The 26227-nt window shown below is 35.5% G+C and overlaps 1 long non-coding RNA gene across 8 annotated transcripts in view; it reads right to left on the reverse strand.

The window, feature by feature from the left end:
* The window catches only part of LOC137489241 (uncharacterized), a 315493-nt gene that overhangs the window by 128122 nt on the left and 161144 nt on the right, over positions 1-26227 (reverse strand). For 2 of the 8 annotated variants that reach the window (XR_012399384.1, XR_012399388.1), the window contains exon 4: positions 17392-17453. The exons of 5 other annotated variants lie outside the window; for them this stretch is intronic. This is a non-coding gene — a long non-coding RNA (uncharacterized lncRNA). Of the gene's footprint in view, positions 1-10682; positions 10802-17391; positions 17454-26227 lie in introns of all 8 variants that reach the window. One more of the 8 variants, XR_012399385.1, reaches the window with a different exon arrangement.

The raw sequence follows: 26227 nt of genomic DNA on the forward strand, positions 1-26227 counted from the left end.
AAAAAAGTACAACAGTCTAACAACCATATCATTTTTTTTTTTTTTAATTTGTTTAATTAATTAATGTTAATGTTAAATTAATGTTAACCTAAATTAAAAACACTGGTGGACACAGTGTTTTCTGCACAAGTCTATTTTAGGTTTCATTTTGGAGGCCACCAATCAGAGATCATTCTCAACCTTCATCTCTTATTATTTTTTATGTATTTCATTGACTTAAAGGTGTCAGAAAGTTTAACCTGGTGCTATAAAATCAATCTTCTGTAGCTGACATTTTTGCTGTGTTTTTAATCGAATGTAAACACACCAATCCTATAAAAAAAATTTATAGCTGATGGCTTTTAATTTGCATGTTGTTGTTTTTTTATCTTCTGTGGGTTATGGTTAAAATATTGTAGTTCTAATAGTTTAATACAATTTATTTGACTTTTTTAAATCACCAAGTGACCCCCTATGATTGTCCTGACCCCCACTTTGGGAACCACTGCTTTAGATGATAAAAAAGTGAAAGAAAAAAAATCCTGTATAAATTTTTACAGGGTTGCTAGGAGAAAGAAAGTTGGGTTTGAACATCATAGTAAATTACATTTATGGTGGAATTGTCGCTTACGCCACAGAAAAGTTTAGAAAATTATCATTTGTCTTGATTCCCCACCTCTGTGCATGATCACTTAAGAGCTATACAATCTCATCCAATGGGACTCTCAAACAGACTATCTACAAAGGCCATTTCTCATAAACGGACAAAAAGTTCAAATTATTGTTTGACTCGGGGCCAGAAAACAGAGCTGCCGTGTTCAAGCGAGGCCTTTCATCTTAAGTGAATTTAGGCAGTGCAATGCAATTTCACAATCCAAATACTCCAGCTGTTTAAAGTTAAAGTTCCAAGGTAACCCATGGCGCCCCTCACCAGGACCAGACGATAACATGTGGAATACGTTTAGATGCGTTCCTCCAAACATTCCCACTGTCTCTACTTTTAAGGATCTTCAACACCGAGACTATACTCACATCAGGTAAACACGACACAGGTCACAGATAAAACAATATATACAAGCAACAAAAAAAAATGTCTGGAGTTTGGAAAGGAAAAGAGACAGTAAGTAACCCCTCCATTAAACTAATTTGGACTTGTTAGGGGTTACTTGTAAAGCCAAAGCTAATTACTACCCAGCTTGATTATATTTACAAATGCAATTGAGTCTTGTATGGAATACTTTTATCCTTGGATGTCAATCACCAAAAAAAGTTTCCTTTGCCTAATTATGCCTAGTTGGTTTATTTGTGAATCAGTCTTTTTTTTCTCTGGAGCATACGGCTCACATTTTTGCGGTCTATTATTATGACATGAAATACAATGTCCAAGGAGTGAAGTAGACGGCCTGAAATAACATAAATAAGTGGTTTAGAAAAACAGGTAAAGGTGGGCCAAGAAAAAGTAGGAAAAAAAGGACTGAAAATGATGGAAAGCTGTCCAAGGAAAACTGTTTTACAGTATTGCAGATTCTCATGAGATTTTTTTGTGCAATACCTAGTCATAAATTCACAATACAATGCTTTGGCTATGCGTCTAGAGATGAGGCGTTGGACTTTACAGACTCCCGAGGACTGATGTGAATCCAACAGGAGGTAAATGGAGACAGACACCCGTAACTATCGCCTCTGTAAGTGAATATATAAGCCAGCTATATTCATAAATATTATATATCTTCTATACGACCAAGCCAAAAAGCACTCAGACAGCATTGTACCATATGGGAGATGAATTGAAAACGGCGTGGATGAGCCAGAAAAATGGAGAAAAGCACCCATAACTATATAACAGTATTTATGTGACCAAAATACACAATAGAAGGTAAATAGATGTCAAGGAATGGAAAACAACATACATGATAACTGAATGCAAAAATACATGATTTCATGAATGTTAGTAGTAGAGTTATTTAGTATTTGAACGACATTAATATGAATATATTAATACTTGATATTAGAAAAATCTAACATTGCAATATTTTGTTAGTCTGCGATATGAATACAATTTCACCCGATGACTTGAATATTTCAATATTTGGAAAGATCTTATAAGTTTAGACTGATTGGAATGACTTTGTGGGTGTATATTTCTGCATAAAATCTAATAAACAAATTAACTCTTGTGCACTATTCAAATTTACAACCATTTTTTATGTTGGGATAAAAACATCCACAAAATTAAACTGCTGTCAAAATGCATCAGATAAATAATTATAAATTATAAATAAACAATTATTTTGCATAAATCTGTTAATCAACCTCAGTCCTGATCAAAACTACTAAATTGTTTAGAAAATTACAGGATTTTAACTCTTTAATTGCCAAACCCATAAATGATGTGGCGACGCAGTAGCGCAGGGGGTAGCATGTTCGCCTCACAGCAAGAAGGTTGCTGGGTCACTGGTTCGACCCTCAGCTCAGTTGGGGTTTCTGTGTGGAGTTTGCATGTTCCCCCTGCCTTCGGGTGGGTTTCCTCCGGGTGCTCCGGTTACCCCCACAGTCCAAGGGGCTGTGAAGGGCATCCGCTGCGTAAAAACTTGCTGGATAAGTTGGCGGTTCATTCCGCTGTGGTGACCCAGGATTAATAAAGGGACTAAGCCGACAAGAAAATGAATTAATGAATGAATAAATGATGTCACTGATTTAGTGAAAAAACACACAGAATGACATATTTTCAATTAAAAAGCAATTGTGGACTGGATTTTTTTTAGCTTGATCTGTAAATGCAAAAAAAAAAAAAGCTGAAACACTGTTAGCTAGCTTTAACAAGCTATGGCCAAATTAAGATTCAAAATTGCCCCACTGTGGGGCTGCACGATATTGAGAAAAAAACTGACATTGCAATATAATTTTTTTCTACAATACATATATTTAGATATTGAGTATAATTTTAACCAGATGAAATCAATAGGCCTATTTGGAAAGAATTCATAATTTTAGATACATTTTGATAATTTTATAAGGGAGAGCATCTACAAAAATGATACTTTTATGATTTTTTGGGATATTTAGCAATATTCAGATTCAAATTTTTTAATCAAATGTAAAATACCACTGTATAGTTTTCATCATACATTTACATAAACACAATTTCTCTTCTTTAAAGTTAGAAACATCATTTCTTATGTATGGCTATTTTAATCTGACTTTTAAAAACAGTCGCAGGCCCTAAAAACACACATAAATAATAAAGGTTTTGGTAACTTTATGGTTAAACATTGCAGTGACAAATCTTAAGCGTTTTCAAATATAGCTCCTATTCAATTATACTACCAGTTCAACATTGCAGATCCTGGGATGCGACTATTGCGGATGCGAATATTGCGATATCGATGCTGAAACGATATATTGTGCAGCTCTACCCCAGTGGATGAAAACCACCCTTAACAGTACGTACATAAGGGTTAAAAGCATAGATAATTACAATGAAGATACAATTGAAATAAACAGTGTTTTATCATTTTCTGAGTATAACAGTATTCAGGTACAGTAGTTGAAAAAATTCATCATTACTATTGGTACAATTCCATATGCCAAATGCTTTTAAAATTCTCAAACAGCCACAGGCCTCAATCACATACAAATGATAAATTATAACGCAGACTCAACATTACATATCCTGCGATGTGACTTTTGCAAATGTTCACATTGCGATATTGATGCTAAAACGATATATTGTGCACCCCTAATTAATACTTAATAGGGAAGACTAGGATCAGTAAGTTGTTTTAATTAAGACGTAAAAAATAATGTAATAATAATAGTAATCCTGTAAAATGTTATTTCAATGAAAAAATGTTTGAAATTACAATAACTGTGAATAAATAGCTAAATGAAATTCATTACTCAATTTATTACTCAATCATTACTGGCTCATGTCTGGTCAATAAACATATAACGGGTCCAGGATCAGGTAGGTCTCTAGAGCTCCCCCTGGTAAAATAAGGAAAAGGGGGAGATGGAAAGGGGAATTCTTTCAAAATGAAGATAAGGCAGTAGGGCGAAATCGGTCTAATTATTGTAGGCTTGAATAAAGATTGGATTATTACTGATTATGGATGAGGGACTAGCTGTGATCAATCATGTCACGTGCCCCTCTCAAAATTAGTTTCACTTAAAACTAAAAACAAATACGCATACAATTTAAATAATATTTAACAGTAATAAAGTTTTTATGTATTTCTATTAATTATTTTAGAAACACTTAATACAAGCAATTATATTATAGCTGTCATTTAGAGCATTTTCTGCTTAAAATAACCAAAGGAACATGGGACATATTGAATTTTTTACACTCATTTAATATTTATAAATATCAAAATATTCTAAAATCAACTTCAGAGTAAAAGAAAAATAAGAAATATCACTAATAACCCTGATTTTCATTTCTAACAAGTGAAAACGTATGTTGTTTTGTCATTTTCTGAATAAAAAAGCTCTATATGACAACATGAATGTGTATGGCCATACCACAGAGGATCTAAATGAAGAAAGGGGGAGTGAAATAAGCTAGATATCATTTTAATAAATGCCTGGTTACAAATGTGGTTTGTGTAGCTCATCATCCTGCTCCCAGAGGCTGAAAGATGCACATAAAGAACATTATTAGAAAGTGCAGTTCGTTCCAATAAAAGCCTTGGTGCTGAACAGACCCACAAAATAAAACAGGGCTGAACGTGCTCAGTGTGTGCGTGTGAGTTATGGAGGGGATGCACCAGTTCCAGGAGCACGTCCCATGTGCAGGAAGGAATGATGAATGTGCTCAGGTGATCAGGCTCCTCATTAAATAAAATGTAAATGAGGGGGCCAGTGAATAAAAAAGGGGGCTCTGGCAGCATGGCAGGGATCTAATAGAAAGCGCTGGACATAAAGCAAAGGCAATGACAGTGCTTCAGGGCACAGCGGCGTGCCTGGGGTGAGACTCGAAATGAAGCACCCAGAAAATGAGAATGGAGCTGTGAAGGAAAATGGATGGCGGATACGGCCACCGGAGCTGGAGAGACTCGCACGACGGATCTTCCTGGAAAACAAAATAGCTTAAAGCAGCTGAATGTTACACCAGAGAAAATTAAAAATGGCACAAGGAGGGAAGAATACGAGAGAACAGAGGGGGAGGGAAACGTCACCCACTTCAGACTGTCTATTATGCTGCTCAGAAGGAGCCTGGCTTTTGTTAAGGTTATTAAAACAAAAAGAAACATTGAGAATTTATCATATTGCTCGAGGATTGTTTAGATTTCCAAATGCCTGGAATGCAGAAACGTGGCCAGGTTTGAGCATATAAGCAAATTTCACTTTAAAAGACCAACAAAGTTCAGGTACCAGACCCAGCGAACATACACAGAAATAGGTCAACCCATTTTCATTGCAGAAATTATGTTTGTATTTGTCTTTTTTTTTTAAATACATACGGAATGTGGCAATATGAAGTGGGCTACTTTGTCTTTTAGATTATTATATAAATAATAATATAAACAATTTTATAAATATTATAACTATATATATTTTTTATTAGATATGCATTTTAAACTATTTATAAAGACATAGATTGGAAAAATAGTTAAATAGATTTAAAAATACATATACAGTGCTCCAGTGACATGCGGTAAGGTTTGTGGCTGGTGAGGCACGACTCCTTCAGGGTAATTTTTACAAATATATCCACCCAATATATTTGCCAACTAGCAATTGTGTTTCATATTTCATGTCAGCATTCTTTCTCTACACATGGCAGGTACATATTGGGCCAAGGAAAAATGTAAACTGTATAGTGATTTAATATGCCTCCAAAAAACACCAAGGTGGACGCTACAGACAGCAGAAAACAAGCGACACAGCATCACAACGGATGTGCTCTCTCTCTTACTCTCAAACACGCAAGCACGCATACATACACAGGATTTGCACACTGGTCTTTACTTTAAATTATGTCTTATGACTTGAATTACTTTGAAATGATCTCATTATCTTCTGTCCCTTCCTTTAAAGCTAGTCCTGTAGCTCCCGCATTGGTTGTCCATTATTTATTAACGTTTTGATTAAAAGTGCAATTTTTATCATTTTTGAAGCTGAGATATCAACATTACATCCAGGATATTTGCAGTCCATCACAGCAAAACATAAAATAACAGACTCCTATTAAACCTTACTACACAGAAGAGCAACAACTGAACAAGAATAATGTAAGCACATGCACGTCCTCTTCAGTGCGGCAGAGCTACTGCCTGCCTCACCTCATGTCTTTTCAGTGCGGCTAAATGTCAGATCCGAACACTAAATAAGTGATAGGCATGTGAAATACATTACCTATTAGATGCAAATTGAGGACATATAATAAAATGTCTACAATGTATAAAAAACATTTTAATAAAGCATTCCATTGGAGTTAACCCAGTGTGCATAGGATTGCGCAATCTGACGTGAGGCACAGCTCGGTGCTGCCTCACCCTGCTTTCTACGCTGTAATTAAACAGGAGATACGCAAAATACAGCGATTTTGATAAAAAAGTGCTCATAAAAGTGCTTAAAATCATTTGAATCATACAAAAAATGCATTTATAGCACAGAGCAGTGGGCAAATATTTATTCTATCACCTTCATACACATCTTATGATGGTAAATAATCATTATTTACCTTCAAGAGATGTGTACTAACGCACGATCCTGCAGTGCTCAGCATATATAAGTACAACCCTCACAGATCTTTTATATTCATATTTTTAATAGGAAGCTATACAATATGATATTTGTGCATATACATTAGATTAGTCAGTACCTAAGCCAAATCTGGAGCTCATCTTACAAAATAACTTACAATAACGGTCCAAAAACTAGTACAGCCAAATTCATGTTATAAAAAAATATTAAATTCAAATTTTAAAAATGAGTAAAAATCAAGAGAAGCGAAATTTTTTTTTTACTTTAGTTGCAATTGTGTAGGTAGTATATTTTTGTATATATTTTGCTTAAATTTATTGTATTATCTTTCTATTTATAAAGATGCTCAATGACTAAATTATTATTTTATTAAATATATTTGTTTAATAAATCTGTTTTGTTTAACTGCACCAAAATGCATTGCCTATATTCACTGAGAAATGAATCAAAATATTCATTTTCAAAATGGGGTGTACTCAATTATGCTGAGCACTGTAGTTATAAAAGGTAATATAAATATAAATAAGCACACAAAGGCTTGTCGCTTTCAAAACTACAGGTCTATCCAAAACACACAGGACACTGATTTCAAAATATGAATTATGTTTCCACCCCACAAACGTCTTTGTAAAAGGCCACAACACTGCGACTGCAATCAGAACTCCAGGTGATCTGGAATTAAGTTTTTTTTGCAACCAAGCACCATGGTAACAGACGTCACACTGATTGAGTCCACACACACACACACACACACACACCAATAGATATTGCTGGATTAATAAATGTCTGACAGAGCGCTCACAGATCTCCTTTCCATCCTGGAAACGCAGCAAAGCCAATTCCAGCCTGTGACAATCCTAACTGTGAAAAATGGGCTTCTTATTTCTTTACTTTTGATTTTCTCTGATAGTTCAGAGGTATTTGTTCCTCACAATTACATTTCATACATAGAAATGCATTCCCGGAGCCACCAATATACACACAATCCTAGAGACGGTCGTTCAGGAAGCGCTATATGAAATATGTAAACATCCGTTTTATTCAGCAATTGTTAGTGGATGCAGTGAATAAATATAGGTTGGTATTCACATGTGAGGTGCAGTCTGAATGGTCAGGTAATGCAATGCATGAGCCAGCAGCACAAATCATAATAACATGCACAATGGTCTATAAAATATCTATACGCAAAAAAAACTTCTTGGTTTTGACCTGTCAGGTCACGACTCTGCGGAGTAAAACAAGGACCTGCGGTGACCTGTCTCCTCATAACGCTCAATGAGCTTTTCACTTTATAGGTAGTTTGTTGCTTCAAGGTCATTGTAAAATGTACTGGGCTGTTACTTGCTTCAGCTCCATATCAAATAATGTACTATTCTATAACTTATTCACCAAGAATTCATTATTTCCACAGAAACTGATAATGAAGTCATATGATTTAAAATGTTATAATAAAATATATCTATCTCTATGTATCCAGTCTTTAAAATAAATGCAAAAATATTTAATAATAATAATAAAAATAAGAAGAAATATTTTATGAAACACCAAATCATACTGTAAATAATTAACAATTTCCTAAATTGCAATGTCACTGCTTAGTCATGTTTGATGTTATTCTAATAGGAAGCATACTGTTTGAGTTATATGTATTCTGAAATATAGAACAAAAACTTAAATGTGTGGTCCACTACAAAGCTTAAACTTTAGTTGATGTGTAATGTAGCTGTGTAAACATAAGCAACATCTCTCAATGTAATACGCTTTAAGTTCAATCCAAAAGGAGACAATGGCTTTTACAGAGTTAACTTAGCAAAGCCTACAGCGAACAAAGTTTGGGGACTACAAAAAATACAACTGGGCTAGTGAGATCACAACAGGACGTGGCTAGTGGTTCTGTAATATTATAGCAGAGAAAGCTAAAACGTCATCCAAACGCTGCTATTTCCACAGAGCTTCCTCTGGTTCTGTATTTGGGTTTCCAAAGGACATGACACAAAGAGAGAAGTGCTTAAAGTTTAGTTTTAATTATGTTCCAGAGAATTCTAAAAATATATAGTTAGAGTTTGACAAATAAGAGCTTCCAGAATATCTGCCAGTTCAGTGCTGGATTCGGCTAAAACTCCTCCAACCATATAGGTGAAGCTGTGGATTGTGAGCCACAATCTGTAAGTATTTTTATTTGAAAAAATTGATCAGTTACATGCACAGTTTCTAGTGTTAATGGTATGTTGTAGTGAGGACGTAAACAATGATGTAAGCAACAGAAAATGCTGTTTGGCACAGCTAAAAATTTAGCTACAAATTCTTATTTATCATCAAACCCCTGTAAACACCCACAATATTCAACAGCGCTGCAGTGTCTTTGTATGCGGCAATATTCCCTTCATTCCTCATATCAAATAACGGTAACACTTCACAATAAGGTTCAATAGTTAATGCATTTACAAACATGAACTAATCATGAACAACACTTGTACAGCATTTATTAATCATAATTGAACATTTACTAATGCATTATTAACATCCAAGTCCTTGCTTGTTAAAATTAGTTAATGCACCATGAGTTAACATGAACTAACAATGAACAGCTGTATATTCATTAACTAACCTTAACTAACGTAAACAAATACAGTAGTATGTATTGTATGTATGTATTGTTCATTGTTTGTTCATGTTAGTAAATGCATTAATTAACATTAACTAATGAAACTTATTGTAAAGTGTGACCCAAATAACAAAGTTGCAAAAGATATTTTAACATGTCATACGACTTACACATGCTTATTACTCAATTATATATGAAAGACACTCTTTTTTATTTTATTTAGAGAGCAGTTATGAGGTTCAGCCATGTCCTCTTCATTTTATATCAAATCCAGGGTCACACTGACAAAGCTACCACACTGACTGACAGCATTTACACAGCTGAGGCACAGCGCCTGCTAGTGACTGGTCGTGATGTTTCCTGGTGACTTGGAGCCCATCCATGAATCAGCAATTTATGTTATCTGACCAATCAGAGCCTCTTATTGGCTGGCTTTCGAAGAAACTAGGAAATATGACAGTTGTTTTCATGTTAGCTGATTAGCTGCATATAATTAAAGTAAGATATTTGGAAAAATCTTGTAAATTTTTTTTTTACAAATAAAGCATGAGCACACATTGCTTTGCACCCCATAAACACAACCAAGCCTTAAAAATTACACTTTGACCACCCCTTTAAATGAGATATTTCAAAAAGAATACAGCTCAAAATAAGAGAACATTTTCACATATAGTACATAACAGAGAAGCATGTTGTTTGGACAGAGAACTCTGTTCACTTCAGCGATGAACCCATGTTTAATATTTTTTTGGTTCTGATGGGAAACATTATGTTCATCACCAAACTGGGGGAAATTAACTCAAATGCTACTGTCTTTCATATTACTGAGGAGATACTTTTGTCAAATCAATTCAATTTAGCATACAATAACTCTTTGAGGAAAAAAAAAAATTTCCCAAACCTTTTAATGGTAGCGTGGATCTTTTAATAGTAGCGTAGCATCCAAAAAACTAAACCATTGCATAAAAGTATAAAATGACTAAAGCACTACAATCTAAATCTTCTGTAATCATGTTACAGAACAGAAAATAAATTCACTAATGTTTCCTTCTGTACAATTTCAGAAGAACATTTTATGCTTTTATGATGTTTTTTTATGTTTTAAAACATTCTTCCAGGAGTCACTCTTTACGTTTCACAAAGAAACAATGATATCTTTTATAAAAACGCATATCTACTGTAAATTATGCTTGAAATGCACAGGTAAAATCTAAGATGCCTCTGTATTCATATCATATTTTCTCAAAGCCATGTTTTCATGTTAGGTCATTTGAAAATGAGCATCTATTCCACCTGAAATGTAAATCCCCCTTTTTTTTTGGTCTTATCTGAGAAATGTTCGTATACCTTTCTTATAGTGGAACATTTTGTTTCTGAAGCTCCTTACTTTGTAGAGAGGTTTTCGGGCAGAGTCCTTTGATCTTTTTTTCCTGCTGCCCTTCTGAGTTTCTGAAGAGAGAATATCTGGATGAGTGTGTCTGATTCTAAGCTTCATACTTCATTTCCCTGAAAAGGGACCAAAAAGAATAAACAGAATCCAAACACTCACACAGATAGATTCAGACACTCAATAGCGCATCTCAAAGGCATAGCAGTAACATCGACAAATCTCATGAGTAACATACCTGCGGGGAGCTCCAAATCCACCTCTTTTTTCTTTATTCTTAAAAGGCGCTGCTTTAATAAAACATGCATAGCATTTTAAAAAGCACTTAACAGTGGGTGTGTTTTTTTTTACAAGCACACACAAAATAAACTCCACATAGGCAAATTTGTTTGAATTAATGCAAAAAATGCTAATTTGCCTTTCCTAATAATTCCCTTTTCTTGCGTCATGGGAATAAATATAACTGTTTATTTTGTTTCATCTGCAAATTCTACACCTGCAAAAGGATGCTATCAAATATTCAGCGATGATGAAAAAGAGGCCTCGTGGACATCAGTAAATGCAGAGCTAGAACAAAATATTCAGTCTGCTTCTAATACAGAGAGTGAAGACAATGGCTTAACACAGGAAGAGTGAGCAACGTGCTGAAAGACACTACTGGACAGACTAACGGCAATCCCAAAGGCCCTGCTATGCTTTCAGCAAGCTTGTTTATGAAGGTTTACCTTCCACCTGTCCTAGGGGTCCGCAGTCTTCGGACTTATTGCATGTGGAACATAAGACAGCTAGCTCATGTCAGCTGTTAGCTAGAGTCAGTAGCCTGTTTGAAATGGAATTTAAAATCTATATGTTCAGCCTCGTTTCGAGGCGAGCCTTTGTTTTTCTAGAAAGGCCTTCAATTTAGGCCTGCAGGTTTGAAGTCGGGAAACAAACAAGCATGATTTACTCTGCTTTCCTTCTGTGGAAAGAGCATAAAAGGCTTTTGTCAAAACAGCATGCTAACAGACAGCATTTATCGTACATTAAATCCAACCAAAATCTGATTGACAAAGACAAATCCGGTAAGGACGTTTGGTACGAGGGCTCTGAATAATTCAATTCATTTTTAATCAGGGATGAGACTCCAGGTCTATCTCCTCTCTGCTGTTTGACAAGTGTAATTCATCAGGGGTAAAATCTAGTCAGTCAGGAAAGTGTCACTGAGGGAGAAATTGACCAGTGGACCTCATGCATCACCATCCACCTACAGCGGTTGCCTGTATTCTCCACCAACTTACCTGGCTCGAGGTTCCACCCATGTATCATCAGTCATTCAAACCAATTAAGTGCTTCTCAATATAAAAAAAAACTTACTGTATTTCTAAGCAAGACTGAAAGAGGTGATCCAGAAAGCCATTTTCCCTCAAAATCCCATTAGAAAGGTGAAAAAGTCTAGCTGATGTCATAAAAGCAGGGGATTTTGTTTAAGGACTGGAAGGTATTACAGAGCAGATTACTTGTGGCTTATTTTCTTTGTTGGAAAATTACATTTTGGAGTACTGGCTTTCAGCTCCACAGGAACAACGTATTCTCATCTGACCAAGTTTTAAAGTTTTCGTTTGTTGTATTGTCTGCAAATAATCTGTTGTTTAAGATACCGACAACTTTCAGAAATGTGCATACTGTGCTACGATGTAATCAAGTGTTATCATGCAAAGATTTGTTATTTATATATATATATGAAAGTTATGTTTTAAGGAACTGTGGGGTCTGATATCGCATTTCCTGCTTCTTGACATCCCACTGAGCTGCTGTTTTGCTCTTGCTACAGTCGACACTACATGATTCTATTGCCCTTCATGCTGTAGAGTCAATGGAAAAGTCGATAAAACTTGAACTGCTATCTAATTTTGCTACACTCTAAAAAAACAAAAAAAAAAACAGAAGTGTGATCTTTTGAGGTCCCTGCAAAGTTCCATTGTGTTGTTGAACCCATTATGTTACAAACTTGGAGGGCCTGGCTAAGACTACTGTTTTATTTGTGGATGGCTTATGGGAGTGGAGTTGAAGGCAGGTTAAGACCTTGTAAAATGTTATGCTGCCTACTTGCTCTTGACCAGTCCATGATCTGTTCACCTGTCATTCATTATAGGATGGTTCCTAAATACATTATCACTTTTATATAGACCTCTGACCCCCTCCAAACTTCACGAGAGGCTTCTGTAATTTTATTTACTGGGTAAGAGAACAGTATAATCGCTATAGGAACTAAATGTTGCTTGAGGAATATTCACCTTACATTTTATCAAAACATCAATGAAATTTGGGTCACATCTCTGTTTTTTGCAATCCATTATTATGCTGGGCTACTATTTTCTAAAAATAAAATTATTAACGTTATATTCTTTATTCTATAATTCTCTATTCAAGTTGTGAAGTGAAAAAACTTTCTCTTTTATACATATAAATGTTTTATATCACTTATCACACTGAAGAAAAAAAACGATTTCTGCAACATTGTTACAAACAGTTTACTGTATATTTACTGCTGAATTTAAATGAAACTTAATTTGTTTGTTTAAATTCAGCCCAAATAAATTGTTTACAACCACTTATCTTAAAAAAAGTAAATCCAATGAATAACTTTACCAAATACCAAATGTTACAGTAACTGACAATAAAAATACTAATATATCCCTTTACTGATCACAAGTAATAACCTTCAACGTACTAACATTAAATAAAATCAAAAGTTTTCTAACTAACATCTAAAGAGAATAACCCCCTAAACATTTATCTCAATCTTATAATTATTGTTATTACAATGTAATTAATGCATTTACCAAAGTTAACTAACAAAACATTATTAAAATGTGTATTATTAAAATGCAGTTTTTATTTATTTTATTTTTTTAACTACATTGATTAATAACGTGTTAGTATGAATACTGTTATTTTACATTTAAACAACCCATATACTAATAAAATACACTTCACAGGTATCTAGATATGTTTAAATATTTGTCAGAAATAATATTAATTTCTAAGTCAAAAATTTTTTTATAAATAAATCAATGAATAATTAAAAAGGCAAATTATCTTAAATGGTAAGTTATTTTTACAAAAACATAAGTTAATAAGTCAGTTTTTCTCCTATAAGAGGTAGTGTTCAGCCAGATATATGATCCCAATGAATTACCAGGACAAGAATCAATGGGCAGCAGGTCTGGAAGTGTGGCACGGGAAGCCTCTGTCATCCAAGGATACTCTTTAATATATCAGCTCATTTATCTCTGACAAAAGAGCTGTGCCAATCTTCAGGCTAATTGAAAGCTTACGAAAGCAAGCTATTTAAATGACAAAATAGATCCAGGCACAGCAGCCAATTAGGAGCTGGCGTACCGGCGAACGCTAAGTGTCAATGCGTCTTTGCCTTCGCAAGGGACTTGGAGGAGTCCCATTGGCCTCAAGGCCATGGAGGTTTCATTAAAGGACATGTCCAAAGCTAATACAAATGAATTATGGATCTCAAACAAATGAGACCTGGGCGAACAAATTGTCCAGGCAGATTGAATGAACGAACATCTGTATGTGTGTGTGTGTGTGTGTGTGTGTGTGTGTGTGTGTGTGTGTGTGTGTGTGTGTGTGTACCAAGTATTTCTCTCATTGTGGGAACCAAATGTCCCCACAAGTATAGCAATACCTGTGTATTTTATTAATTTTATTGGTTCTGCATGAGAAAAACGAAAAATCACAAACAGAATTAAGATTTATAATTAAGTTTTTAATTATTAAACACTTTAAAATGCTGAAACTTTCCTGTCAGATTTGGGTTTAGAGGTAGGGTTGGTAGAATATACAGTCTGTACAGTCTAAAATCATTACGACAATGGCAAGTCCCTATACAAATAGCTGTACAAGTGTATTTGTGCATGTGTAAGCACGAAGGTAAGCAAATTTGCTTTAATCTACATGACATATTGGAAAAATTATGCTTTTTAATTATTTTTAAATATATTTTTTCTCAATATCGCCTGCGATTACAATACGTACAATATTTTACAAGTCCGTCAAGTGCAAAAATAGCAAGCACTTCTCTACTCCCTGTAGTTCTGGACTCGGAGAGAGGCTAACAAGGGAGCATTCATTATACCCGAGACAAGAATGGAATCTAAATAACCAGGCCGAGCCTCTGCCAGAATACATTGAGAGAGCAATACTGTTTTAATTCCTTATGGGTGCAATTGGCAGGTAACAGAGGCTTTCATGTCGAGAATGACTTTTATATAGAGATCCATCTGAAAAGCAAAGCCCGAGACATAAAGGGACTGCACTTTACACTGTGTGACTACCACATAAAGGCGAAAGGCACAAATGATCCCCAGTGTCTGATCAAAGCCTCCTTACAGCATTCAGATATATATTTGAAATGGAGCAATTACAATGGAGCCCAATCCAGGTTGTAATACTCCCAGCTTAAAAAAAAAAAAAAAAAAAAGGAGAGGGAGAAAAATCACGGAACATTTTATTTAGTTAGTCTGACTCACTCTAAGCAAATCCATATGGCGCATGTGTGCAAATGTCAATATTTAACGAAATTTTGTGATTGTGCTCGTCCAACACTTAACATGCACAAAGCAAACAGTGATTCCAGGCGTGTTTTTGAATGAGCCTCTGACATTTTAACACCGACAGTTGGAAAAAGAAAAACACACCAGTTTTCACTCTTCAAGAGGTGTATTCAACGCCAATGAGTTCACTCAAATGGCTTACGGAGGAATTTAAAGCTCATGTATGTGCTAATACTTTCTGCCATCCGACTTAATTTGCAAAGACAACTATAAGTAAGCTGTTTGCAGGTTGATTTCCGTGAAATGTTTAAATGCTGTCAAGATTTCAAAACAGTCAAACTTGCTCACTAGCTGTGCTAACAAATTGTATACAAATGTTTTTACACAGAAATCATGACGAATCAAGTTCACACTAAAATATATTTAAATGTTTAAAAAGTTACAAATACAGAAAAAAAACACATTTTAATAAAAGAAAGCCTGTTTAAGCTGTCACACAAACACACTCATTTTATAATGTTAAACTAATAGTTAATTATAATAATTAAAAAAGGCGGGGCTCAGAGGTTTGCACTGTTGCCTCACAGCAAGAATGTTGCTGGTTCGAGTCCTGGCTGGGTCAGTTGGCTTTCTGTGTGGAGTTTGCATGTTCTCCCTGAATTTACGTGGGTTTTCTCCGGGTGCTCCGGTTTCATAGGCTATAGGTGAATTGAATAAAAAACGTACCTCTACATACATTTCTGGATACGTCCCAGGGGGTATGTTTTTTACAGCAGTTTTTGTTTTCGCGAATCCACGAGAGGCCAATATATACGCTTTTTCAGATCTCAAATTTCTCTCTTGAGTGCCATTCGTGCCTGCTGTTGGCCGCTGTTGACTTTGTTTGACTCACTGACTGACTGACTGACTGACTGACTGACTGACTGACTGACTTACTGACTTACTGACCAATCGACTGACCCACCCTCCTCCTTCCCTTACCCCAACCAATTTTATTAATTGACCCATCCACCCACTTCCCTAAACCCAACCAACAATTCTCAAAAGCAATCCAGAAAAAGAAAATGCCTCATCTGATTTTACCACATATTCAGATTTTACCACATTATTACACTGCTATTTACTTGTTTATTTTTATTTTTTGGATTATGGTTTCTTGGAAGTAGTTACAGCGGGAATGGCGTCATACCACCCCATACCATTCGTTTAAGAAATGTAATGCAGTTATACATACTTCTGGCCACATAATTCGAGGTTTCCAGAAACGTATATAGGGCTACGTTTTTAGAATGAGCCTATGTTGGATGTTTCCTAAAAAAAATTTGAGAGGAGCACGATCAGTCTTTGACGAGGCTAATTCATCACAGACAAACATCACAATCACAACGGCTGCACAATGGGAACAACACAAGTTAGGGTGCCAATCATGTGAACTCGTGAAATTGGCCAGTGTATGAGTGTGAATGAGTATTTATGGAAGTTTCCCAGCACTGGGTTGCAGCTGGAAGGGCATTCTCTGTGTAATACATATGCTGAACAAGTTAACGGTTCATTCCGCTGTGGATACCCCTGATAAATAATAAGATAAAGCCAAAGGAAAATGAATGAATAAATAAATGAAGAAGAAAAAAAATTCAGTAGGAAACACAATAAAACTAATTCACATTGTTATCTGTCACGAATGTAAGTATTTTTTTTCATTAATTACATTACACACTACAGTACAATTTACATTCACATTACTTTTTTTTAGATGTTAGTATCAGTATGTTGGCTAGTGTGCTACAAAAACAGTGACAAAATTTGAGTGGATATAAATATATATAAAAAAAAAATTCACGCCACCTTATTATTCAGTTTCAAATCTTGACCAAACAAATGGTTTCTAGTATCTGACATGCCCCGCCCCTTCAAGACGCTTCTAATTTGAGTTTCATTCGATGTGCTTGAGCTCAATCATTCTCACTGGCCGAGCTGTCATTAAACAAAACCAATACAGGCTCATTGTTAATACGTACCCCTGTATACATTTCTGAAGAGAGCGAATTATGTAGCCGGGAGTTGGTATGGCTGCATTATTTAAACAAACGAACGTTAGGGGGCGGTATAATGCTACTGACGGCATTTGTTCCTTTTGCTGTTACAGGTTGACCACTTACCTTCATGAGGACGGCTTGAAACGACGCAAGACAAGGAGCGGAGTCAATGGCAAGGTTCAGGTCTGGGTCCAGGGAAGAATGGTTCCAGAATTTAGGTAAAATAAAAACAAAAGGAAAAAAAGAAAATAAACAAGTAAATAACCGGGTGAGAATGTGGTAACATCTGAAAACAGTAAAAATCAAGCAGCGGCCAGGGTTTTTCTTTTTTCTGAATTGCTTTTGAAAACACTGTCGGTTGGTTTTAGGGAAGAGGGTGAGTAGGGTAATCGGTCAGTCAGTCAGTCAATCAATCAATCAGTCAGTCGACAGCGGCCTGGTGGATTTACGTGAGAAGAGCAGGCATGATTGGCTCTTGATTGGTGAGAAATTTGAGACCTGAAAAAGCATTCACAGCGACCTCTGGACGTAGCTCCTGGGATATATTTTGCCCTCTCCAGAAATATATACTGGGGTACGTATCCATAATGAGCATGGGTCAAAAAAACACTATTGACTATTTTATAAAGGAGAGGATCTACTATATGTCCCACCCTTTCTTCATGTTTCAGTTGTGATTAACGTCAAATATTGAATGCATAATGCAAATTTCTAAACACTTCACAGAACCTTTCATTTATTCAGATATTAATTTATTAATCTGCTTGATTTTACATTATAAAAAGTTATTATGGAAAATCTACATAACTAAATGATGACTATAGATTAATTTAATATCAGGAGCAAATTGAGCATGCATTGTTTTAGAGTAAATGTAAAACATCTACATCTGAATGTAACAAAACAAAGATTACCAGATGTGTTTTAACAACTCTGTGTCAAAATAGCTACCTTTCAGTATGCACTTTTTCAGTTCAGCTGGATGAATTTTAAATCATGGAAATATTGTTTTAATCTCTTTAAAAATTAAAAAGTAATGGCATTACATACATTAGGGACTTTATTATGTGGTCATTATCATTAGAGGAAGACAAATTATAATACGATTTGATGATGCTACAAGCAACAGCACCCTCTTTTGGTGAAAAAATACCACATGTAACTAATCAGGTTTTGTTTTACTACGTGTTACTATTTTGAACCTAAAGTGAAAAGACATCTGGTCATCCAACACTTGTAGCACAAAATTACACAGCTTTACGTTTCAGCTTCAATCCAGCCTTTATCCCACATGGCAGATTTTCCACTTTAAACATCACTTCTGAATGTTACTGATTATAACGAGACTAAACTGAATACGAATCTGAGTTACACAAGAACATGTGCGGCAGTCAAATCGTCCACTCTGAAAACAGCGCAGGCTCAAAGAACAATTACGCTTCATGTGTTTTCAAACTGCCCTCCTCCTACTCTAAATTCTTTGGAGAAATAAAATAACAAACCACACAGTCCCGTGGTTTACGTGTAGCCGTACGTCTCTTTTATAGAAAGTTTTCAAGCATATTTCTTTCATTATAATCTGCGGTTTGGATGGATTTGTCCTCCAAAGCAGTATTTACACTACAGTCTTAACAGCTCCCTCCATATTCAAGCCAGTTTTGGAGGGCCAGTGGAGAAATCCTATGAGCTCCTGTGACGCGTTTATGTCCCCGCTGTAGAAAAGCTCTTTAAGAAATGGAGTTTTAGTTAAGGAAAAAACTGATTTAAACAACACTAAAGCCAGTTTCTCAACCTTCCTTTGACCCGTATAGAACCGCACTGGCTGTAGCCGCTACTGTATGGCAAAAACTTCCCTCCGGAGGCCACAGCAATCAGGACGATTCGGTGGAAGCCAGCAAACATCTGCAAGACACGTTTGGCCAAAAAACAGCACTGTAATATACATTATAGGCTATACAATGGGTCGCTTGGATACACCGCGCACACAAAAGACAACAAACTAAGCATGCTGGTGGTTTTCAGGAAGGATGGTTCTGGATTAAACGAGGGAAAACATAGGAAATGTCTCATGGGAGCATTAAATATGGCTCATTCTAGGTGCTCAGCACTCTTTATGAGGAAAACATTTCTTTTAGTGTGAAGGAAAGGGAAGAGCATAATGGTTTCTGTGGACTAATAAGAGCAGACTATAAGTCCAATGTAGCTATAAGTGCCGGTCGACCACTAGACATACCAATTTGGCACAGAAAAACAAGGAAACTCGGGTTTGTTATTTGATTATTAAAAATGTAGACTGTCTCTTAGAGGGCATGGAATTTGCATTTATTTATTTATAATGGTCTAAAACACTTCCCGATGATTGTCTATATTGGGAGTGTAGCCGAACGCAGCAGCGGTAGGGCTGAAAATGTGCTAGAAAACCGCACATACATGTACGGCCATGCCAAACCAAGTTCATCAGGGAGTTCAGGGCTAAATCAATGCATACTTCCCTCTCAATCAAATTCATTCCAGCAATACAAAAGTTTAATTGGTTTTCTTTTCTCTGATGGCTGAGTTAAAGGACGGATCAACTGAAATATACTATTGTTGTTGTGGTTGTTTTCTTTTGTGACATGTGGCAAAATATCATTTAAATCTGCAACAGACAAAGATGAAGAGACAGACTGAACCACAGTCAGATCGAAAGATAGGAGAACAACAGACAGAGAGACAGAACAACAGACAGACTTATGGGTAGATGGAGCGATGAGGAAAGAATGGACAAAAGGCAGAATGTTTGAAAGAATAAAAACAGATAACGATAGAAAATAATAGATAAAAAGACAGAAAAAAATAGAATGACAGACAGACAAATGAAGATATATTGATGACAGACAGACAGACAGGCAGGCAGGCAAGGCAGGCAGACAGACAGACAGACAGACAGACAGACAGACAGACAGACAGACAGACAGACAGACAGACAGACAGACAGACAGACAGACAGACAGACAGATAGATAGATAGATAGATAGATAGATAGATAGATAGATAGATAGATAGATAGATAGATAGATAGATGAAAGGAATAAATCATTGCAGTGAAATTGTTTTTGCTTAGGACACATGGAAATGTTTCTTGCCCATGGACTTAACAAAGAATGAATGAGCCTTGACCATTATTTTCATAAAAGCAATAAAGACCTATAATTACAAAAATGCCAATAAGAATTTATCTTTCAAAAATCTATAAAGCTATTAAGGGCATAATTAAAAAGATCTGTTATTTTTGCACAAGCGTCTGTGAAACTTAATCATGTTTATTTTCGTGCAAAGTCTTGAACAAAAACATTAACTTTGAAATATTAATCCAATCTCCCTTATTGATAAAAATTCAACAGCGAACACAAAGCCATGGCTCATACATACATGCATCATTACACTCTGCTGCAATTACACAGGTTCATTACCTTCCCAAGAGCATCAACAGAGAGAGAGAGAGAGAGGGAAAGCGAGAGAAGATAATTGCATCTTATGACACCCAGAGGTGCCCGTGGGCTGAAGGTACGATGTGAAACAAAACAATGGCTGGGTTTTACATTCCATATCCTTGCAAATTGAACAGATTCTCTGAAATATGATATTCAGCCAGCCACTTACTCCTCAGCAACCTTCCAATGACTTTTTAAGCGTAAAAATAAGTGTCAAGGAAAAGAAATATGTGCCTCTTTCTGATGTCCGGTGTGTGCCATTTCCCCTTCATCATGACCAAATGTTTTGATCCACAACTTATTTAAGCCCTGGATATTAAGCAATTTTCCTAGGCCTTTAACGGGATTTGATTCCCTGAGGTCAATCCTCCTAGAAATGGCCATTTCTTTACATTACCAACTCAGGTATGATGCTCCCATTCCTCCCCCTCGTCCTGCCGGGGATAAATAATAAATGAAAGTGGTATTTGAGTCTTCAAATCATCCGACGGGTCAGCAGCCCTTCCTCTGCCTGAACTTTGAGAGACGTGTAGTGCAGCCTTCCCATGCTAAAGGTTAGCCGCTTGGACAGGCGCCCTGCTTTACGCTAGCAAGCGTGGGCAGTTTATAAGCATCTCCTCGGCATGTCATTGAGAGACTTTTCATGGTGTAAATCCTTTTTTCCTTCTCTTCAGGGGCGGAGTGAAGTCGGGAGACTGAGAACAAACGCAGGAAAAGTTAGCATGCTCCCTAAGTATATATCAGCAGCTAAGCTGCTATTTGGTATTGATTTTTCCTGAAGCCATGTAATTTTGAAAGCTTGTAACAGAAGATGAGGTAAATATCATTTTATTTGCTCAGATGGTCTTAGATTGGACCGGCATGGGGGAGAAGCAGTGACAAGCAAATGTAGACCAAAAGCAGCAATTTCATATAATTGTTTTCAGACCTAACTAGAACAGATCACTTTTCCTATCAAATTATCTTCCGAGAAGAGAGGAAGGGAAGGTCTATTTGGTTAATTAAGAACCATGAAAACAGAACCAACTCAAAGAGACAATTACTCCTCTTATGGGAAATGCACTCCCATAAGTTTCCAAGGACCCTTCAATGCTCATCTAAGAATTTAGAGACGCAAATATGATGGCAATGCCTGATGTCATTCTGCCGCTTATGAAAACATGTAATTAAACAATGCATGTCTTGCGAAGTACAGCCAATTACTCTTTGAAACATGCTAAAAGAAAAATATTTGAAATAGCAGCTAAATTGGTTAAGAAGCTTGTACATCTCTTCTTTTTAATGTCTAAAATTTTTTTTAAAGGAAAAGTTCACTACAAAAATGAATGACATTTCCTTATCAGAATCAGATCATTTCAAACTTGTCCTGTAAACACTTGGTTTATCTGCAGAGCACACAAACAAACCCCACTGATGTTCACTGCATGAAAACAGTTTCTTTTTCTTAAAATGTCTACTGTGAGTTACTTCCATACAGAACAACTATAAATGTTATTTTAGTTTAATTTACTATATTCAACTTCATTTTTTATTTAGATTTCAGTATTTTGTGTTTTTATCATTTTAATGAATTTATTTCATCATTTTTATTCATTTCTTAATATTTCTATTTGGCAATGTAGTGCAGTTAAACACTAAGGGCTCTATTTTAACAATATAGGTGCAAAGTCCAAAGCACAGGGTGCAAAAGCATTAAGGGCATGTCTGAATCCACTTTTGCTATTTTAAGGACGGAAAAATAAGCTCTGCACTACAGCGCATGGTCTAATAGTGTTGTGCTTATTCTCTTAATGAGTTTTTGGTGTTCTTTGAGAATAAACCAATCAGAGTCTCATCTCTTATTCCCTTTAAGAGTCAGTTGTGTCGCGCCATGACACATTTATTATTTACATGTCGGACTTTGTGAGTGGAAAAACTGAACGCTTCACTAGTGAGAAAACAGTTTAACAGATCATCTGCAGTGCAAGGATAAAGAATGAGCCTCCTCCAATCAGCCTTTACTTTTTCTTTCTCTTTCTCTTTCTCTCTTTCGTGGATAAGGAAACGGTGTTGTACACTGAACTGAAGACATCCATTAGCCTACATAATAAAGTTACTTTGGTAATCGCAAAGATTTGTTTCAAAACTATTTGTAAATTCAGTTCTAATTTCCAGCAAACAAATAAATGAACAATTATAACAAAGTGAGTTCAAAAAGTTATATCCAAACACACGTCATATTCTTATGCTCCATATGGTCCAAAACCTGCCAGCTGAACAAATATAAGCTAGTTTTTATAAGCCTCGGCTGGGTCAGTTGGCATTTCTGTGTGAAGTTTGCATGTTCTTCCCATGTTGGCGTACAAGTCCAAAAAAAAAAAAACATGTGGTAAAGGTGAATTGGGTAAGCTAAAATTGTCTGTAGTGTATGTGTGTGAATGAGTGTGTATGGGTTTTCCAGTGAAGGGTTACAGCTGGAAGCATATACTGGATAAGTTGGAGGTTCATTCCGCTGTGGCAACTCCAAATTAATAAAGGGACTAAACAAATGAATGAATGAAAAGCAAGTTGTCGTGAATAAACTGACAAAAGCCCGATGAGATGAGGAAGGCATGGAGAAAGTGGTTATTATATTTATATTGAAAATAATAATTTTTGTAATAATTTATTCCTTTAGTTCTTTTTCATTTGTAAAGATACTAATATATTGCTGTACATCCTGCGTGTTTTAAGCAATGTGTAAGTGAGGCACAAAACTAACGCACTCTGTGCTGGACTTTAGAGCTGCTTTCAGCTGGTCTATTGCACAGTCTATTTTAGGTTCTTGAAATAGCAATACACCAACAATGCGACTTAACACACCTCTTTTCTAGACCGGAACACCCCTAAGCCCAAAAAGTGACGCAAATGGATTTGCTATTTAAATAACGTGACGTAGAATAGGAAAATTAGGATTGCACTGGTCTGAAAATAGCAACACATTGGGGCAAACGCATCTTGTGCCTTATTGAGCTGGGTGTATGATAGGACCCTAAATGACAGTTTTGAGTACTTGACTTGTTTTTGGCCTAATTATTAAAATGTTGGTTCTCTTCAAAATAAAAAAGGATGCAGTTAGAAATTGAAGACATTTCTTATCTGGCCACTTCTTTACACAAAATGTTGCAGTATTTAAGTATGTCATTGTTGTGAAAATGTTCAGAAAATCAATGTAAAATTAGTCTGCTTTATTCCAAATTTCTAATGTGATGTGAATGCTTTGTGTGTGCCCATAAATAAAGAAAATAAAACAGTTTTTATAAACTATTGCAGAGGCATCCATAGTGTACTCTAAAAAGAACATCATAGTCATGTTGTCATATTGATAATGCATTCTCACTCACACTTTTTTTCTGTGAGGTTCTTGAATCCTAGAAATGGACTGTACACTTGTGCGCCATTTGAAAAAAAAAAAAGTAATACCCAAATCTCAAACCTTTAACAGTCCCTCAAATGCCCTTTTTCATACCCCCCAGCAGTTATTTACAGTGATGACGTAGCATGTCAGGCTGTTTTTCACTTCAGTCTTTACAGCCTGTGTTATTTTGGGAAATGCTTATTAGCTAAGGTCAACTAATTATTTGTACGCTTAATGAAGGTCACAGTTGTAGTCAGTCTTCTCTCAGAGCTCTATATGTGATTGGGTTAAGCACCCTTGTTCGACCCGTTTCATCATTTGTCTTTCGACTGTAGTGGACTGAGGAAATTACAGCCTGACAGTAGAACAATAGGCTTCCTTTTAGCCCACATGCAAACACAGGACAAATACTTTTCATTACACTGTGCTTCAATTGCTCAAACCCATCTCAGATAAAAAACAATTGCTAATACGGTCCCTTCACAAAGATAATGAGAATACAGCAAACACAAAGAGAAAGATGTTCTCCAGTGGAATATTTCATTAGAAGATGATGGCGTAATATAGGCAAAATAATAAGAGGTCTTACAAGACACTAAAGAGATCAACAGCAGCACTGACTAACTTATAAATCAGATACACAAAAATATATTGGTAATGCTGTGCAGTTGTGCTCATTGACATTTAACAAACATACTATAATAAATCACATTATATAAACAGATATATCACATTATATTACAGATAAACAACATTTAGATAAAGAAATATATTCATATTAAACTAATGTAGACGTAATTAGAAATAGTTAATAATATTAATAGTAATAGTCAATAATATTTAACAAAGGTAAAATCTACTTATCTGGAAATTGAGGATGTAATGATACACTAAGAGCCGGTTGAAAATCGCTTCAAATATGTAACAATTCAAACCGGTAGAAATGTAGCACTAAATTAATCATAATACATGTTTTGAAAAGAGGGGGCGCTGTGTTACAGACGCAAACTCATGTTACCTGCACATCAGCGGCGAGCAAGAGATAACAGAACAACGAATATGATACAGCACAGTGAAAAACTTTAGTCACAGATTTCTATACGCAAAAAGCTATTAATAGGCCAAACAAACCACGTGGACCAGAGGATTGGCATTTACGCTTGCTACGACAAGTGCTTACATTTACACGGTTCACACTGAGATCATACGGTGCATCAGTGTTTTCATAACGAAATTGTGAAGACATTTTTTAGACTGCAAGAGAAAGCTGTGCTGTTACAGAACCAGGTATTAGTTCCTTTTTACCCTCTAATTTTTAATATAGTTTCTGCATTTTTAATAACTATATTATATTATATTATATTATATTATATTATATTATATTATATTATATTATATTATACTACATTATATTATATTATATTATATTATATTATATTATATTATATTATATTATATTATATTATATTATTATATTTAGTATTTTATGCCAGAGGCTAGCCCCCTGGAGCAGAGGGCTTATTGTACACACTGCTCTCTGGTTTAGTAAAGACTTTCCTCTCCACACCAGCCATCTCAGACCCCAATGAAAGAGTTTTTTCATCAGCAGGTGACATTGTAAATGTGCAAAGACCTCAGCCTATACCAGAAAACAGATATGCAGATATTTCTTTTTTAAAAAATGCCAAATCCCAGCACAGTCACAGTATTAGTTTGTATTGTTCATTTTTGATTTGCAATTCATTTTAAATTTGTAATTTAGCTGCACAGACAAAGTTTTAGTTTGTTTATATTAAAGAGTCTTCTTTAGTTTGTATTATTCACTTTTTTATTTGGAATTTGTTGTAAAATTGCAATTTAGTCATTTTATTTTATAAAAAAAAAAGGCATGCAGCATTTAAGAAAAAATGAAAGGCTCTTGTTCACCTTAAATATGTCTCAGATAATCTTCAGATAATTGTGTATCGTGAGATTAGTATCGTGATTCAGGTAAATCATTACATTCCTACTAAAATTGCAAGTATTTGGAATTTTGCACTACTTGGGGGAAAAATGCATTTTGTATATGAAAACAAGTATGATATGAACACTGGTATATCCTTGGCTGTTT

The sequence above is a fragment of the Danio rerio genome, chromosome 24 (assembly GCF_049306965.1).
Source record: "Danio rerio strain Tuebingen ecotype United States chromosome 24, GRCz12tu, whole genome shotgun sequence".
Lineage (NCBI taxonomy): Eukaryota > Metazoa > Chordata > Actinopteri > Cypriniformes > Danionidae > Danio > Danio rerio.